At 36.4% G+C, this 20,387-nt stretch overlaps 2 long non-coding RNA genes across 2 annotated transcripts in view; one reads left to right on the forward strand and one right to left on the reverse strand.

Annotated features, from left to right (window-relative positions):
- The window catches only part of LOC144230553 (uncharacterized), a 7,202-nt gene extending 6,388 nt beyond the window's left edge, over window positions 1–814 (reverse strand). Inside the window, exon 1 of the long non-coding RNA XR_013334789.1 lies at window positions 751–814. This is a non-coding gene — a long non-coding RNA (uncharacterized LOC144230553). The remainder of the gene's footprint in view (window positions 1–750) is intronic.
- Window positions 815–5,580: 4,766 nt separating this feature from the next.
- LOC144230554 (uncharacterized) lies at window positions 5,581–14,855 on the forward strand. The gene is made up of 3 exons (XR_013334790.1): window positions 5,581–5,666; window positions 11,511–11,631; window positions 14,618–14,855. It is a non-coding gene; the product is annotated as an uncharacterized LOC144230554 (long non-coding RNA).
- The last annotated feature ends 5,532 nt before the right edge of the window (window positions 14,856–20,387 follow it).

Below are 20,387 nucleotides of genomic sequence, written 5' to 3' on the forward strand. Positions count from 1 at the left end.
AGAAGGTTTGGGGGTGTTATATGGAAACCAACTTGACAATAAACTATCTGTAAAAAAAAAAATAATAATATTAATAATAAATGAGAATAATATATGCCAAAAAAATAAAAAAATAAAAGTTCTCCTTTAAAAAAAATAATCAGAAGGGAATACCACGTAAGACTTGAGATTTGAAACACATAATCATGTCAATGTGACTGGTATACTGATGGGTCTGTCTAAATTTAAGCTCAGAAGGATTTATACATGACCATAAGCTATGCATCAATTAAGTGCCTGAGTTTAAATATGAGTTTTAACCTCTGATAATTTTTATAATTTGAGTTAGCTTTAATTAATTGCATAGCCACTAACGAAACTGCTCGGGATGCTGATTTACAGCTTTTCAGCTTAACAGTTTAGTTGCAATGAAAATAAAATGAATGATAAATCAAGTTTGTGTTCTCCAAATGCAAATTGTTACAAAGGCTAGGATGTTCTATTTTTCTCAGAATTATGTAAGCATATGATTTTTTCCTTCTTAATACCTGACTCCTGAAATTACCCCTTATCCAACCAGTTTCTTAGACTTTCAACTCTACCGCTCAGTTTATTCTCATCTCTGACCTTCAATCACTTGAACTTATCTTAGTCTATTAGAACATAAAACTTTTCTGGCTATTTCCCTCCCAGGCCATCCTGGACTGATGTCATGATTAATCATATTAGTGACTTTCTCCCCACTTCTCTACATATATTTACACTCCTTACCTTCTTCTACTTCTGACCCCTCCCTGGCAGTGCCCAGCTGTTGAGCAGTCCTATCTTCTTTCTGTTTCCTAGGCAGGGACAAGCTAAGGACGGAAAACCACACCCTCTTTGTGATTACACCCATTATGATTATGGATTTGCATAAGCCCTGAAGCAACTCAGCAGGTTTTTGTTTTTTAAAGGTCCTTATTCAAATAGGGGCTATTCCAAACTGTGAAAACCAACTTCATATTTCCAATCGTATCTCTAATCTATTTAACTCTCACTCTTAGCATACAGTCTATTTTACTGACACACTGATGGTTATCAATAATGGAATTTTTAAAACTCATGGAAGCTTTCCATCACAATGAGTGAAACAGTGTATGACACCAACACACACACACACACACACACACACACACACAAGTTTAGAGTGATTCCAGATTCCAGGATGGGCTGTAGACCATGAGAAAACAATGTAACAAATGTATGAAATAACCTCACAGAAAAGGTAGAGGGAAAAGCCCTGACTCAAGTTACTTGAGCAATGAATGGAGTCTGAAAGACTAAAAGCAAAAGAAACTACATAAACATTGTGTTCTACTTGATGAAACTCTCTCTGAAAGGAGCACCAGTTAAAAGTTTTGATACTGCTATACACCTATATTGAGAATGAATGATTAAGTGAATCAATGGTGGATGGTGGGAGCTCTGTATCTCAGTGTGGGTGTGAGAGATTACAAATAGAAACAAAAAGAGGCTATAACAGCCCCTATGTAATGGAGTAGAGTGGCAGACAGCAATATGAACCCAGGTACATAGTAGTAGCAGTAGGAGAAGCATTGTGCAGTCAGAAAGGAAACCAATCATATTGATAATTGACATCATGACCTTTATTTTCTCACCTCCTATTACCTCATCAACCCTCCATAATATTATTTCTAAGAACAGTGTCTTAATAAATCATATACTAATTACCAAATCCTAAGTCATATCTTTAGTATTAAATCTACTTGACCTCTCATCTTCATTTGGCAGCCGTGAGCAGTCTTGTGCAGTCGGTGCTGTTTGACTGTATTGGCTATGCCTTCTAATTCCAGCCCATCACTTGAGAATACGCTTTCAAGATACAATGCCCCAGTTGTCATTTTTTTTTAATCCCTAGAGCAAAGATCTAATTCTCAAGCAATGTCTGTAGTTCAGTGGAGGTGAACAATGTGTAATTCATGCTAGGAATTTGTGTATGTTGTTGTACTTTACAGCAGCAAGATGAGTGTAAACAGTAGAAAATAAACCTTTATTTAATAAAATTGTTTCAGTTGTGTTGGAAAAATAAAATTGGACATTAAACAATTTCTAAAAAAAAAGTCCTGATTTATCCCTTCTTAACAATTTTACTTCTCTTTCCTTTCTATAAATAAGATTGTTTCCAAGATTTTCTTCAAGCAAATCTTTCTTCTTTGAAAAATGTCCTTCCTTTATCTGGTTCTAAAATCACCTAGTTTCTGTGGCACCTGGGTGTCTCAGTCAGTTGAGTTTCCAAATTTGATTTTGGCTCAAGTCAAGATCCCAGAGACGTGGGATCGAGCCCCCATTAGGCTCCATGCCAAACATGGAGTCTACTTAAGACTCTCTCTCTCTTTCTCTCTCTCCCACTCTGTCCCACTCCCTCCATCTCTTTCTCTCTCTCAAAAAACAAAACAAAACAAAAAGATATAATCATCTATTTTCTTAACATTCCCAAAATAGGTGGGGAAAGTTCTTCCCTATAGGTGGGGAAGAGCATTTTCTGATACCTCCAATTTGTAAGGAGACTTTTCTGCTTTTATCATCAGATTCTCAAATAAATTAATGAAATCAAAATATTTTAAATTATTAGAAAAATCCATGCAACTTTGTTGCAGTGTATTGATTTTAACATAAGCAGAGTGAGAAGTGACATCATCAAGATGGTGCATTAGGTTATTTTCAACATCCATCTACCTCATAAGAAGCACAGCCAACAGCTATCCATAGATAAAACAACATTGTGAAAATTCCAGAAGCCAGAGGGGAGGCAGAAACACCTCCTGGACCAGAGACTGAGAGGGATCAACACAGTTTCACTTTGAATACATTGTTTCTCCTGTGGGCCAGCACAGCTCCACACCCAGAGGACCCCCCTGGGACCACAGTTTCTCCAGTGAGAAAAGAGTTCAAGGTGGACTTCTGGAAACATACAACCTACCCAAGACGAAATCATGAAGAAATAGAAAATCTTAACAGACCAATAATGAGTAAAGAGATTGAGTCAGTAATCCAAATCTCACAAGAAAGAAAATCCAGGGACCAGATGGTTTCACTGGTGAATTTTACCAAACACGTAAAGAAGACTTAATGACAACGCTTCTCAAACTCTTCCAAAAATTAGAAAAATAGGGAATACTTTCAAACTCATTTTATGAGGTCTGCATCATACTGATATCAAAGTCAGACAAGGACAGAACAAGAAAGAAAATTTCAAGTCAATATTCTTGATGAACATAGGCACACAAAAATTCTTGAATAATGATATGGAAGTCTACCTCTTGACCTAGGTATATTGAAGTTTGAGTGAAAAGGAAATACACTTTACTGTTAAGCCTCTGAGATTAGAGGGTGCATTTATTTTGGCAAATAGCATTACTCACCCCAACCTGTACAAGTCTTTAGCACCTCAATGTAGATACTATTCTTAAAGTGGTAAGTGTATAAATCCTCTAATCCTTCGTTCTACATGGTGATGGTAGCTGTATTTCTAAAGCACACCTTATTTCCAGAAGTATTTGGTAATTCACCACAAAATAACTTAATGATGCAATAGTGGCCAAATACCTATGTATACAAGGTCTATAAAATGCCCCACTGTTGTGTTTTTGGTAGTTCTTCCTGCTATTTAAGTCAACTGCCTCCTTACCCGTTAAAACCTCATCATTCAATTAATTCACATTTTGCAAATTGTATATGTTCTCAGGTTTCCATTTTTTAAATTGTTTTTGTTCTATTCTGGAATTATCCTTATTACAGATTTCTTCTTACAAAAGGATTACTCATGTTTTCGACCTCACAACATTATTTATTTCTTGCAGAATTCCATTTTGTACTACCAGTTAAAAAAATGAGTCCACATTTACACTTTTGTAACACAACATTTAAAGTGTAATGTAGCGTTTATCATATTTATCATTAATTCATAAATTCTCTTCTGCAAGCTTTTGAACCATTTTAAGTTCCTTATTAATGCTGTGTTTATCTCCTAACCCAGTGGGTGTCTAGAATAAACAGATATTATTTTATTTTCAGTTGGAAAGAATTAATTTTCCTCTATTAATATGAAAATTGTGATTTTTAAGACAAGAATATATTGAATTTTATCTTTAACAATTACCATTTTAGGGCAAAAATAATTACAAAATAATGAGACCAAGAAGGTTGTAAGGGAGAAGACAGAAATTTATCCTATTAAGAAAGAAACAAAATTACAAGCAGTTCTTTCTGTATTAATAATGCCTAATATGAGTATTCTTATTCATTTATTAAAGTGAATTCAAGAAATTCTGATTGATGATGGCCCTGTTAGCATAATCAGTCATTGTTTGTTTTCTGGTGTCAGGAAACAATAAAAAAAATAACTTCATGAGTTCAAAATTCCCTTTCCTTTCATTATTTCAAATAACGTTGCTATTCTGTATTATAAAATTATTTTTGGCATTTAAGTACATCTAGAAAGAGTATGCAGTAGCAATATAAAAGCTATACACAATTTTCATCAAATTTAATGTGGGGAGAAATTTGATAGGTAAGCAAAGCCAAAGATGTGTATAAAACTACATATCTATTTTTCAAAATGTATTCAAGCTTGAAACTTCAAAAGAATACATTTAAAAAATATTCAATAGATAAAGACCTATGTGTCTAGAATATTAAGAATCTTTATTTCAATAAAGCACAACTACTAGAAATTTATTTTCTTTTCTTCATTTTTTGTTTGTTATTTTGATAGTGGTGTTAGTTACTAATGTCTTTTAAAACATCAAGAGTGTGAAGAAAATTCTGTAAGCATGTGATAGAGTCCTGTCAGAGGGTCTGGACTAACATATTTCCTGTAAGAAGGTTATGCAGTATATCAAATAGGCTCAAATATTGATCTTTATTGTTAAATACCATCACATAAGAAGATTTCTCTCAGTACTGCAGAAGTTCATGAAGATCATGAAACAGTGTTGTGCCAAAACTCAATCCATTCTATTTATGTTTTATTAGATAGAAAGATAGGGGCACTGAGTGGCTTAGTTGGTTGAGTGTCTGACTCTTGATTTTAGCTCAGGTCATGATCTAGGGTGGTGGGATAGAGCCCTCCATTGGGTTCCATGCTGAGTGTGGAGCTTACTTGGGATTCTCTCTCTCTCTCTCTCTCTTCCCCACTCCCTCTGCTCCTTCTTCCACTTGTTCTCTCTCCTTCCTCTTTCTCTCTCTCTGTCTTAAAAAAAAGATTATTAAAAAAAGACAAACTGACACTTTATTACTGGTCTATCATAACATACCTGTTTATTTATTAATTGAGAGAGAGAGAGAACAAATGGGGTAGGGGCAGAGAGAGAGGGGGGGAGAGAATTCCAAGCAGGCTCCACACTGTTAGTGAAAAGCCTGATGTGGGGCTCAAACTCACGAACTGTGAGATCATGACCTGAGCCAAGATTATGAGTCAGAAACTCAACCAACTGAGCCACTCAGGAGACCCTCATAACAGACGTTTTTAAAAAGTAAAACTAAAATCACAAACATTAGAACAAAAGCAGTAAATTCTTTTCTGCCTCTTTATGTCAGTTCCCAGTAAAGAAGATGATGTCATTCCAGGGAGCAGCCTGTTACAGACAACAAGCACCTCTGCTAAGCCAGGATGGGAAGTCTAAAGTGTGTGAGTATAACAGGGTTTGCCAAGGTGAAAAGACAAATTCGGAAATAAAATACTTTATTTTCCTACATCTTTCAGGTATGTTTGGGTTACAGAAATAAAATAGACAAAAATATGGGAAATGAGCTATAATGATGATTTGGAAACCAATACAATAAAAGTATTGACAATTTTAATATCACAAAAAGAGTCCAACACATTAGTGTACACTTTTTGGAGATGAATCACATTTAAGATTGAAAAGAAGCCATCTTTGAATGCTTATTGCGGATCTAGACTGTTACCTTAAGGACTGGCAACTATTTTTCACTGTGGAAAGATTGGAAATCCACTTTGATGTTCGGATATCTAAACTGATACAGAAGGTATTGCCAATGTCTTACATATTTTTTAAGAAATAATTTTGTTATGGTTCTTCCAATCGTCTTCTAAATGCCATGATGCTTAACTGACTGAGCCACCCAGGTGCCCTGCAAAATATTCTTTATTGATGTGAACTTTAGTTAATTGCAAATCAGATAAATTGGTCTTCTAATATTGTTGGTATCCTATTTCTCTGAATTGACATATAAATTATCTTATTAAATGTTAACGGAATGTTACTTGTTAAATTAAACTATTAGAGAGTATTTCAGTTTTGGTGCAAATCATCAGAGATTATTCTAGAGTTGTTTGCTAACAATAGCACAGGTGTTCTGAACTCAGATTGGAGAAAATAATAGATCATAAGGATGTTTCTTTCTTTTTTTAAAAAATTTTTGAAGTTTACTTATTTATTTTTGAGAGGGACAGAAACAGCGTGAGCAGGGGATGGGCAGAGAGAAAGGAGAGAAAGAATCCCAAGCAGACTCCATGCCATCAGCACAAATCATGTTGCAGGACTTGAACCCATGAAAGGTCATGACCTTAGCCAAAACCAAGAGTCAGACACTTAACCAACTGAGCCACCCAGGTGCCCCATAAGGATGTTTCTTTGTTCTCCTTCTCCTGCTTTTCTTCTTCCTCTTGCTCTGTTTTCTTGTCCTTCTCATTATCATCTTCTTTTTCTCCTTCTCAAATGTCTTTACTGGCCACCCACAACAAGCTAGATTATCTGAGGGAAAAGACTATATAAGAAAGATATCCTAGCAGACAACTCACCACTTTAACACAAGTGTAAAAATGCAACTGAATACTGAAGCAAGAACAGCTGTGGTATACCATGATAAATCCAACTGGAGCATCAAATTTAACTCATTTCAAGCAAAGGAAGAAATAACACACAAATGCCTTAAAAAACATTATTTTTAATACTAAAATAAAAACTTACATGATTACTAATATAAAATAATTTAAAATACAATGAAGAATGTGATAGCCACTTTCAATAGTCTCTTTGAACTCTTAGCTATCCTGTTCATGTATTCTGTTATTAAGAGAAATTTATTAGAAATACTTGAGAAATACTGATGTAAGAATTCCTGTAAGATCTAAGAGTAGAATTCTGAGTGGCATTAATTGCATTAGAACATGAGAAAGAATAGCATAACTATTTAATAGGCATGAAGTCTAGATGCATAGAGAGATGAGCATAGAGAAATCATATTCATGGTTTAGAAACAGAGTTGCAAATAAGTATGTACAACAAAATACTGGAGCATAAAATAAAGGTAAGCTAAGTAACATAAGAACGCTGGCATTTGATCAATAATGGTTAATGGCCAAGGTTTGCATTTGCCAATCTATCTTACAGGAATAACCCAAAAGATAGAAAAAGCATTTTAATGCAATACTGAAGACATCCTGACCTCAATCCCCACTCCAGCAAGAGGAATGAAAGTATAATTATAAGTCAGAATCAACTCCAAGGGCATTTTTGTATCATGATACTAAAGGGTATTGAGGGACGCCTGGGTGGCTCAGTTGGTTAAGCATCTGACTTCGGCTCAGGTCATGATCTCACAGTCGTGGGTTCGAGCCACAGGCTCTATGCTGACAGCTAGCTCAGAGCCTGGAGCCTGCTTCAGATGCTGTGTCTCCCCTTCTCTCTGACCCTCCCCTGCTCATGCTGTCTGTCTCTCTCTCAGAAATAAATAAAACATTAAAAAATTAAAAAAGTAAAGACATAAAAATTTTTGTAAAGAGTATTGATGCCAAAGTAGTGAGAGAAACTCATTAAAGCTATGATTTCTACGTTGTGCTTTCTCTATGAATTCTTTCATGTTGGCTTCCCTGTTTGAAACATCATGTTCCATTTGTTTATTGAAAAAGTCTAAATCGAATGAATAAAAAAGCTTTAGGGGAAAAAAAAACCTCTTAATTCTCTTAATATTCTCTTAATATACTTTCTTTAGTCTTAATTTTCTTTGCTTTTACTTCCCATCCCTTTCATTAGGGTTAAATTAGGGTATATATCTTAAAGAAAATGATTTAATAATGTGTAGGGTAAATCTTCAAATACATGCACAAGTAGAGACATTCATTATAAATGTAAATAATAGTTAGAAGGCAGCATTCTAGAAGAGTTAACAAGGTTTCTGAGAAATATATCTATCTTGAAGCAATCAGTTTGGCTTTGTGAGCCAGATTTAGCTACAGCTCTTAAACAGTAATTACTTTTTTTTTTCACATTGTTATAGCTACAGTGGAAACTATACCTGTAGCATCTCAGACCCCAGTCCATCTAGCTCTGGGGTCTTTTCAGTAATTCAGCTTAACACACAGAGATAAAGATTCTCCCTCTTATTTCAAAGTATATTGTCTAGCTGACATGACACTATAAGTTTCAAGAGCATGTTTTACTGACTGTAAATTCCTATATAACCCAAGTCAGCCAGAAATCAGACCTCTAGTCCTGGTAGCCCGAAGGTGATTGACAGTGGCTGTGGTCACATCAGTTTCAAAGGCTATGGGCTTCTGCAACAGTATACAACAGGCTAGTTGATTTGCGGACTCACCTATGTCATTCGTGGGGGATTCCCAGAAATACTAAACAAAGGAGCCGTACAAATGTCTAGAATTTTTCATGAGAACTGAGCTTCAGATTCTCACATCATAGTGCACATTCTTGTCTCTCTCCATCTCCCCACCCTCCTGCCTCTCCTGAAATATTATTAGCAAGTAGTATTTTAAAGATGATGTGAAGATGTTCACTACAGTGCTTTTATTTTGTATGTGTGTATGTATGTATGTATGTATGTATTTAATGAATACACATCAAAGATATATTAAATCTGCTAAGGGTCAGTATAGTACTTTTGGAAATTGTTGATTTGTGTTTGCATATTACTTGATTATAAACACTAGATCAATATTAAAAATATTTAAGGAGTTAATTATTTTTTAATTTTTCAAAGTTTATTTATTTATTTTGAGAGAGACAGAGACATGTGAAAAGGGAAGGGGTAGAAAAAGAGGGAGAGAGAGAGAGAATCCCAAGTAGGCTCTGCAATGTCAGCACAGAGCCTGAGGTGGGGCTTGAATTTACAAAACTGTGAGATTGTGACCTAAGCCCCAAATCAAGAGTAGGACGTTTAACTGACTGAGCCACCCAGGCACCCTAAGAGTTAACGTTTTAATAGAAAATGAACTTAAATGCCCAGCAATAGGTGAGCAAAAAATGGAATATTGTATAGTGATTAAAATGTCGTTTATGAATACACTAAGATAGAAAATAACATTATGGAAAATAGCAAGAAATAAAATTGTAGAGCATGGTTTCAATTATGTGCAAAATCCCAGAAAAGAGACTCATTAGAAACATGCCAAAATAATTTGGGGTGGTAGACTAATGTTTGATTTTTTTCTCTATTTTTCAAACAATTAAATTTACATATTTACTATTTTAACAAACAATTGGCTGAAGAGCAAAAATCATCAAACTGAAGAAACTGAACAAGGGTGCCTGGGTGGCTCAGTTGGTTAAGTGTCCGACTTTGGCTCAGGTCAGATCTCACGGTTCGTGGGTTCTAGCCCCACATCAGGCTCTGTGCTGACAGCTCAGAGCCTAGAGCTTGTTTCGTATTCTGTGTGTCCCTCTCTCTCTGCCCTTCCCCCACTCATGCTCTGTGTCTCAAAAGTAAATAAATTATTAAAAAATTTAAAAAAAGAAATGACTTTAGTGGCTATTGTAGTTTTTTAAACATAATGCTTTATGATATGAAAATTTCAAGGAAATAATGTATTCTATTGCAATGTTTCTCTAGCAACTTTATATTTAAAAAAACTGAACAATGTTTGGTAAGCTCATAGTTATCAAAGCTACGGTTCGTACAGTATCAAAATCTACTGTTGGTGTGCAGTGTGGTAAATGGCTCACAATTTACCACAGAGATTTACGTACAGAGATGTGGTGATCCCTGGTATGGAGGGTTTAACCTCACAGGTCACAAGACTACGTCTTCACTTGCAGGAAACTTGTTCTTATATTTTAAGCATCTTCTCACCATTTAATCATTTTTTATTATTATTTTATAATCCCCAAAGATTTCTCCAGTCTTTCAAACCAAATGAAGAATGAGGAATTAAATATACTGAAAGAGGGAAAAGATTTTGGAAGTGCTGCACCTCCCAAATCTTAAAGAAATGTATAGAAGAACGAATATATTCTACTTTTAAGTTGCCTCTGTCAAAATTGACTATTTTAAGACCCTATGGTCTTCATATAGATTCTTTTCGCGGTTTGATTTCAGTGCTTTAGTGTTTAGTGTAGCAAATTATTCAAAGTTCTACCAAATCAATGGCATCTTTACTCCAAATATGACTTCAACCCACGCTTAAAGGACTGATTCCTAATCTCCAACTTTTAAAATTATCTCTTACAAACTATTTCACTGTAATTAGCCATCTTCCAGGCTTTAGAACCCTAGATTTTTCTATTATTTGGAAGCTTTTCCATTTCACCTGTCAAATAAGACTCTCCTCCACAGTTTTGTCAATGACTATTTAATTCCCAAATCCTCTTGATCTGCTGTCTGTCCTGCTGGTCTCTAGATCTTACCAGTCTCCTTTGAAACCTCCCTGACTCTTCTTTTATGCTAGAATTATGCTCCTTATATTATGGTCTCCATTTCATTACCTGATATTTCAGTGCTTATGCACCTGCCCTCATGCTGGCCTTTTTTCTATTTATCTCCACTTCTTCCTCTATTACCAGCATGCATCATGACCTAAATCAAGGATTCTCAAACCTCATACTGTACACACAGAATCAACTGGTGAATTTGTAAAACAAATTATTGTCTGAGACTCATCCCAAACCTGTTTAATCTAGGGTGGGGCCTTAAGTAAATTTAAAACCTCTCCTATGTTGGCATGGCATGGTAAGAAGTAATTCTAATGCACAGCCCATGGTGGAGAATCATTATGTGCATACTGATTCTAGCCTCACCTGGGTTATCCTTATATTTATCACTCAAGGTCCATGGAAGATCTGAGAAAAAAAATTAAATGTCTTATCTTTGAAAAATTTATTACCTCATGAAATACTGGAATTGTGATTTCTGAAATTTTCGAGTGGTAATTTCACCAGGACCATGGTGAAGGAGACCTCAGTCAGGATCGTCCCCCCAAAGATCAATAATTAGACAGCTTGAACAAACAAAAACAGTTCTGAGAAAGCTCAGGAGTCCACTTAAGAAACTTTGGCAACACAGTGGAATAAGAAATCTGAGAATAGGGGCGCCTTGGTGGCTTAGTCGATTGAGCGTCCGACTTTCGCTTAGGTCATGATCTCGCGGTTCGTGGGTTCGAGCCCCGCGTCGGGCTCTGTGCTGACTGCCAGCTCAGAGCTTGGAGCCTGTTTCGGAGTCTGTGGCTCCCTCTCTCTCTGACCCTCCCCTGCTCCCGCTGTCTCTCTCTCTCCTAGAAATAAAAAATAAAAAATAAAAAAGAAATCTGAGAATAATTACATGAAAAGGGAAGGAAGAACAGTTCCATGTTGCCTACATCATCCCATCCTCCAGACTGGCACTGCTTGGCACCAAAAGGTAACTCCCCACTTAGAAAGAGCTCCCTTCACTGGGGTGAACAGGCTACCAGCCCTGACTTTTAGGACAATACACAAAGGAGAGTTTTGGTTCATCCCACCCTGAGACCTGCAAAGCTAGACTTGTAGACATACTTAGGAACAAGGGAGAAGAGTAGAGGCTACTAGTACCAGTCATCCAGTGAAAGTGACCCCAGTTGCCAGTGACTTGCTCTGCAGAAAACCCCAGCAGCTTTCACCACTGAAGCAAGCAAAGGCCAGCACAGCTACTGGGGACCTGCAGATTTCACTAGTTTTCACCCTTCAGGTTTCCACATCCACAGATGCCAGTCACCTGAGTCCCCCCACCGTCCGCCACCACCCTGCTCCCTCCTTTGTCTTTCTTGTCCATATCCAACTGGAGCTCACGATCCTCACTGGGCCGCTAGCCCAAACCTTTATGGATGCTTGAGTGTAAGACGTCAATCTAGACCCCCACACTGACCCCCAACGCCATTGTTGTGCTCAGGACTAGCTGTGCACCTGGATTCTGCTGGCTTGATTTCCTTCACTGGCTTCTATGCCACACCCCCTGTGTCAAGATCCTATAGCCACCAGAGTGCACTTTGACAGGAAGGGCTCAGGAAGTTGTTTATGAGCCCATATCTGGCCCTGTGTCTTGTCACTGGCCTATACCACTGGGCTCACGGGCAGCTTAGCTCTTCTAGCTACTGTACCTGCAGTAGGCCCTCTGGCCTACACTGCTGTGCACTCATGGTGAGAACCTGTGGCCTCAGGAGTGCATTTGCAAACCATATGTCTGAAAAGGAGTTAATATCCAAAATATATAAGGAATTCATATAACTTCATAGCAAAAAAAAATCCAATTAAAAATGGGCGAAGGATGTGAATGGACATTTTCCCAAAGATATACAATGGCTAACAAGTGCTTGAAAAGGTGTTCAACATCACTGATCACCAGTGAAATCCAAATGAAAACCACAATGATATATTATCGAATGTCTTTTAGATTCTTATTATCATACAAATGAGATAACAAGTATTGGCAAGATTGTGGAGAAAAAGGAACCCTCATGCACTGTTGGTGAGAGTGCAAACTGGTGCAGCCATTCTGGAAAACAGTATGGAGGTTCCACAAAAAGTTGAAAATAGAACTACCCTATAATCCAGCAATTGCACTACCAAGTATTTACTCAAAGACTACAAAAGCACTAATTCAAAGGGATACATGCACCCCTGTGTTTATAGCAGCATTATTTACAATAGTCAAATTATGGAAGTGTCTACCAACTGATGAATTGGTAAAGAAGATGTGGTATATATTGTGGTATATATTTACAATCGAATATCATTCAGCCGTTAAAAGAATGAAATCTTGCCATTTGCAACAACATGGATAAAGTTAAAGAGTATTATCCTAAGCAAAATTAGTCAGAGAAAGATAAATACCATACGATTTCACTCATAAGTGTAATTTAAGAAACAAAACAAATAATCAAAGGAAGAAATAAGAGAGAGAGAGAAAACAAACCAAGAGACAAACACTTAACTACAGAGAACAAATTGATGGTTACCAGAGGGGGAAGTGGTAGAGAGGATGGGTGAAGTAGGTGAAGGGGTTTAAGGAGTGTCTTTGTCAGGAGGGGCACTGAATGATGTATAAGAATGTTGAATCACTATATTGTACAACTGAAACTAATATAACACTGTATGTTAACTATACTGGAATTAAAATTTAAAACTTCATTAAAAAAAGAACAAGAGACAGCAAATGCTGATGAAGATGTGGAGAAAAGAGAATCCTAGTGCATTGTTAGAGGGAATATATATTGGTGAAGCCACTATGGAAAACAGTGTGGAGATTTCTCAAAAAATTAAAAATAAAAGTACCATATGATCCAGCAATCTCAGCTCCAAAAGGAAATGAAGTTAGGATCTCATAGAGATATCTGCACCCCCATGTTCATTGCAGTATAATTCACAATAGCCAAGACTTAGAAACAACCTAAGTTTCAGTCAACAGATGAATAGACAAAGATACGGTATTTTTTTTAATAATGGAGTATTATTCAGGCATAAAAAAGAAGGAAGCGCTGCCGTTTGTGAAAACATAGATAAACCTTGAGGGCATTATGCTTACTGATATTAATCAGAAAGACTAAGAGAAACACTGTTTGATCTCACTTATCTGCAGAATCTAAAAACATCAAAATCATAGACACAGAGAACAGAATGATGGTTATGTGGTATTGTGGTAGAGTAAATGTAGAAATGTTAGTCAAAGGATATAGACAGTTTTAAAATGAGTAAGTTCCAGAGATCTAATGGACAGTATGGTCACTGTAGTGAACAATACTGTAGCGTATATTTGAGAATTGCTATGAGAGTAGATCTGCACTGTTCTCACCATAAACTTTTAAAAAATATTGTAATTATGTGCAGTGAAGGATGTGTTAAGTAACCTTATTGTGGCAAACATTTCCCTTTATATACATGTACAAAATCATCACATTGACTGCCTTAAGCTTACACATTGTTATATGTCAATTATGCCTCAATAAAGCTGGAGGGGAAAAAAAAGAGACAATAGTGATTCATGATAGCATTAAGGATTTTCATCAAATGAAAATATAGTAATATGGGATATATGTCAAATATGTAAATTCAATCCTGTTCTATTCTACATAAGTAGGATGGAGTCCATAATGGATATTATACAGACACATGATTGTGGGATTTGTAAAAACTGCATATCAAAAAATCTTTAAATTTTTCTGTAAGGTGCTACAAACATTATTTAAAATACTCTGTATATTCACAAACTGGAGTGGAATGAGAACCTAGGCTCTAAGCCACAAAGTGGTTGGGAATCAATGAAAAGCCAGTATACTTCTTTTTTCCATTTTCTTCTAAGCCTATAAAGGAGTCTTTAATCTGCTTTGTCAAGGAAGCCATACCCTGATACATTCTCTTCTTTTTCTTTCTAGGAAATTCTTTTCCTGCATGTGCATTTTATTTAACGCGACCTGGCAAAGGTGGAAAGGGAGTGCATTTTAAGACTATTCCATATTAGTCAGAAATGAAGTTCTATGTTTCTTTAAAACTGGGAAAGGAGGCCTGGGGGTAGAAGTCAGATTCAAATATCATAAGGCTAAGCATTTTTTAAAAGAATGCTCTGTTCTCTAGAAGAAAGCCTGAAAACCAGAAAATCACTTGCTATAAATCTTGGGCTACTAATTACTCAGAGCCTTATCAGTAATAAAGAGAAACAGTATAAGCAACTTCATTAGTGGCTTTTCTTTCTTTTTAAGTGATCCCAGCCAGGCTAATGGTATGGTCTATTCCAGTGGTTCAGAATACTGACAGCACATCCAATCATTCCCAGAGATTTCAGTTTAAAAAATCTGGATTGGGGGTTGGGTTTAAAGAAAAGTCTCCAGGGGATTTTAATATATAATGAAGGCTGAGAAAATAGGGCTTCATTAATAAAACTGTTAGGAATAATATTAAATATTTGTGCCTTAAGCCCACCTAAGGTATTTTATACATGTCTTGTATACATCTCATAATTCCAGCCATGTTTTCTAGTACCTAATAGGAGCTTATTTATTGTATAATGTAGCTTCCATGATTTTTTAAAATAATCATACTGATGAATAACATTTATTCAGAGCCATCACAGTGTCAGTTATTCTTAAAAGAGCTACTTTGTAGGCATTATAATCACCATTTTCTAATCACATAACTTGCCCAAGGTCAAGGTTATAGCAAGTCTGGTGGTGTGTAGACCACGGTGTAACAATTTGAAACCAATATTTGTACTAAGAAACTGTCTACACCTTACATCAGAAATCAAGTCAAAGCAATATTAGACATTGGCATTTCATTGTCCATAAGCTCTTCAAAATCAGTGTGTTCATGTCTGAATTCATATCTTCTGTCCACAACCCTGCTTTTTCCTCCTGAATTCACCCTATTCCATAATGACATTTACACACATCAACACATCCTAACTAAAAATCTTAGAATCATATTTGGCTGCCTTATCCCCCTTACCATCTCTCTCCTAACATCAAATAAAATATCAAAACCTGTCATTTGTAGTGAACAAATATATTCTGATTATCACCAACTCTTAGCCATCAATGTCTGTCTCCATCCCAGCTGTCAAAATCCAAGACCCAAGCCTCCCTCACTCCCCACATCACAATTTATTCTATTTCTTTGGTATGATCATGAATATTCAAGGACCAAAATACATAACAAGCTTAGAATGGGTCCATAGAAAACTCTTAGTAAATGTTAGCTATTATTATTCTCTGCCAAATGGATTTCATATAAATGCAAGAAGCTGAAGGATGCATGAAGAGGTTAGAAAAGTTTGTCCTAATCGCCTGTGAGGGTACTCTATTAGGAAGCTGAACTTTATGCAATATTTGCCCTTGTCCTCTTTACAGTTGTTGGAAGCCTGGTTCTAAGAAGTGCAGAGACAGTGTTCTGTCATCTTTGAGTTCTTATCAATATAGTTCTGTTACGCAGAGCCCATGCTGCCCCAGTGTATCAGCCTGGTTCCCTTCTTTGAACCTGTTTCTGGCCCACTCTTTTTCATTCTGTCTATATGTAGGTCAAGACAACACTTCACTTCCCCTCTTATCTCCAAATGCTCTTCTACATCTATTATCTTATATTTGGACATTCAGAGGTGATTTCAGTGGGGCTTCCTTTATCCCTCTTTATGCCTCTATTCTTAACCCAGACTACTTTCACTCTACCCTACCAGGAGAATGGTGGGAAATTCCCATGTCAATTGATTTTTACATATGTCTATGGAAAAACTATAGATCATTCGCATCATCATCATTATCATCAAAGAAAGTTAGTGTGCACTGGGCATTTACTAAGAGTCCAACAAAGTCCTCAGCACTTAATGAGAAACACCTCACTTAATGTTTACAGTAATATTAAAAGGCAGGCAAGTCTATTGGGTCACATTATAGTCAGAGACTGAAGCCCAACACTGGTAATTTCCCTAAAGCCACAGATCTCAGATTCTAGAATGAATGGGGCCAGCACCAAAGCAGGAAATAATACCAGGACCAACTAGAAGTTGAAGAAGATTGTGTCCGACTTTGGCTCAGGTCATGATCTCATGGCACGTGGGTTTGAGCCCCGCATCGGGCTCTGTGCTGACTGCCAGCTCAGAGCCTGGAGCCTGTTTCAGAGTCTGTGACTCCTTCTCTCTCTGCCCCTCCCCTCCTCCCGCTGCCTCTCTCTCTCTCTCAGAAATAAATAAAACATTAAAAAAATTTTAATTTGGAAGTTGAAGAAAATCATCTGTAGAAAGCAGCAGTCATAGACTCCAGTGAGTGTGTCTGGTGCAGGAAATATTTTATTTTACCCTTAGTGTGGATGTAACTTTTGGCCTCAGTGATGTAGACACAAACTGAATAGTGGAAATAAGGCTGAATTGGAGAGTTCATACTCCATCTAAGCAAGACCGTACGATCTCAGTTTTACACTTCATAGCAGGATTCAGTGTAGCAACATCTTTTTTTTCAAAAACAAGCCATAAAGTCAGATGTTCTGTGAAATCTATAGATTTAAAAATGCAGGTAAATGACTCAAAGATTCAAAAATAATGTGAAGATAGAAGTTACAGGGATTTATAAAAGACAAACACAGGTTGGCCTGGTATTCAAGAAAGTGATATGAGTCCCATTTCAGTTGGTGTGACTTTTTAAAAAAAAATTTTTATGTTTATTTTATTTATTTATTTATTTATTTATTTTTTTCAAGTAAATGAATATTTTATTGACCAAACTGATTATAGCTTGTGTTCATTTATATATTTCCTTCCCAAATCCAGAATCTTGTTCTCAAAATTACATGCATTATTTCACCCCTAAGGCTGTAATTTTATTTTATTTTAATTATTTTTTATTTTTACAAATAGTTTATTGTCAAGTTGGCTTCCATATAACACCCAGTGCTCATCCCCACAAGTGCCCTCCNTGTTTATTTTTGAAGGAGAGAGAGACAGAGTGTGAGCCGTGGAGCAACAGGGAAAGGGGAGACAGAGACTCGGAAGTAGGCTCCAAGCTCTGAGCTGTCAGCACAGAGCCCGACACGGGGCCTGAATCATGAGCCGTGAGATCATGACCTGAGTCAAAGTAGGATGCTTACCTGACTGAGCCACCCAGGTGCCCCTGGTGAGAATTCTTGAATAAAAATGTGTAGTTAATTTTGTTTATTGATGGGAACTACTTGAGTTTTTGTTGCTGTTTGTTTGATGGTTTGTTTCTTGCTCTATGTGAGTCTATAACTGACAGAAGAAATAGGAAAGGGATACATTCAAAAAATACTGAGAAGACAGTGTTTTCAGGATTGTCAGGACTGGGACATTAACTGGAGTGATGACTGAACAGTAGTACAGAATGCCACTGAGGCTCACTTTCATTCACTCATACATACATTCAGTAAACAACTACTTTTGTGGAGAAACTGCTACATTCTGTGCAACAAAGAGATGATTTAGGCCTCATCCCTGTCCTCAAGGGTTTAAGGTTTAAGAACTGAACTCTCTTAACATGATTTGTATTTTCATAATGTGCTGTTTTCAAGAGTCCTCTAATTTGTTCGCAAAGCAAGATCATCTTCATTTAACTCACAAAAAGGTATGATCATATTGAATATTTCATCAATGCTCCCCATCTACTCAGACAGTGTTAGGCGAGCATGGACACGTGGTAAATCCCTATTCAATATTTTGAATGTTGTTCTCTGCAGGAGGCTTGGCTCTGTAATCTGAAGCTTCCCAGAGATATAAAGGGAATTGGGGTATAGTATAAAAAGCTTGAACTTGAAGTCTGTTATCTTGGGACTTTGAGTAAAGTCTCTGTAACTCTGAAATTAGGTTACTCATCTATAAAATGAGTACATTAATCCCTGTCCTACAGATTTCGGAGTCGTTAGCAAAAATACATATAAATACCTGGTTGGTAAACTAGTATAAGCTAAGGAAAAAGTAACTTTTGTTATCACTGTCATCATCACCATCATTATCATTGTCATCATCCTCATGTCCTCATCATCTACCAGAAAAACAGAAAACGCACTCAAAGTAAAATTAGAAACACAGAATATTGCATATAAATTTGAAATATAATTGTTTATAATGCTAAGTGCCAGCATTTAGAAGAGAAGTCAAGAATATACAGCCACCTTTGAAAATGGGATTGTGAGGGTTGCCTGGGTGGCTCAGTTGGTTAAGCATCCAACTTTGGCTCATGTCATGATCTCACGGTTCGTGGGTTCCAGCCCCGAGTTGGACTCTGTGCTGACAGCTAGCTCAGAGCCTGGAGCCTGTTTCGGATCCTGTGTCACTCTCTCTCTCTCTCTGACCCTCCCCTGCTCAAGCTGTCTCTCTCTCTCTCTCACACTCAAAAATAAACAAAACATTAAAAAATGGGATTGTGAGGCTATTACTGACAATATGTGATACTAAATAGTGATACTAAAAGTGAACTGTACATAAAGTTGATCTCTGTTAATTGTAAATCTACGTGTACTTAATAGATCTGACCATTCCCTAAGGTGCCTCCATTCACGGGCCAGGTTTTTTGTTTTTGGTTTTGTGTTTTGTTGTTGTTTGTCTTTTGCTAAACATGAGCTAGCTTTGTGAGCTTGGAGAAGGGTAATGCTTGATCTCAAGCATATTTATTGAAGCAACCTCAGTATTAACTTGTTTCTCTGACTGATTACACATTAGGTACCTTAGAGTTTCAGTGTGGAAACTGACCCTTTAGTCAAGGGCTTATATCCTTCAGTGAAGAAAATTAGTTGAAAATAAATGAATTAAATAAAAAACATTTTGAATGAGGCCTACTGATAAGGGGGTTGAGAACTGTGCAGTTGGAAAGCAAAATAGGTGAAAATGCCCTACCTTTGAGAAGGCATTTGTCAGGCATTCAAATTTGGAAATGTAACAGATAGGGGAAAAATGGAAATTATAGCAGAACAGATTTCCAAAAAGCTGGTTGTGGTTGCTTTTTGTTCTTACACAAAGTCAGAGGCACTCACATTAAATAAAACCTATTTTTTCATTTGAAAGTGGGTTATTTGCCAAATTTTAATATATGAGTTGACCAAGCTTAGCAAGTGGTCTATATGCAAATACATTCAGATACACAGTAGATACTTTAACTTTTCTTTTTAGGTTTTTAATTGATTTGGTCATCCAGACATACCCTATTAAAATAAAGAAAATGTATTTTCATCGTATTAAAGAGAATTAAATACCTAGTGATATATAAGGAAGCGAAAGTAAAGGAAGATATGGTGAAATTCTGCTTGATAGATTTTTCAAATCATCAATGTATAGAACATTCAAGAATTAATGGTAGAAAATAATATTAGGACAATTATTTGTCTATTTGCATGCAAACTGGTGAGAATGGTTTACAAGCTTAGGTGGTCCTAATCTGTTTTTATTTTAAATATCTAATATTGCCGCTTAAGATTTTTATCTGTCCAGCACTTGCATAAAGGTGCTTATTGAATTTAGCCATTGTACATGTATTAAGTGAAATTTTTAAGGAAGAAAGAAGCATTCAGGATTATTAAGCCATTTTTTTTATTAGAAAGAATGTGTCCTAGTACATATTTACCTTTCAAGATAGACTATAGTAAGTCACAGTGATGAAAAGAAACAAGGCTCTATAAAACGCATTAAGAGGGGATCAATTCTCTGCCAGAACA

Source organism: Crocuta crocuta, unplaced genomic scaffold (assembly GCF_008692635.1).
Source record: "Crocuta crocuta isolate KB4526 unplaced genomic scaffold, BGI_CrCroc_1.0 scaffold144, whole genome shotgun sequence".
Lineage (NCBI taxonomy): Eukaryota > Metazoa > Chordata > Mammalia > Carnivora > Hyaenidae > Crocuta > Crocuta crocuta.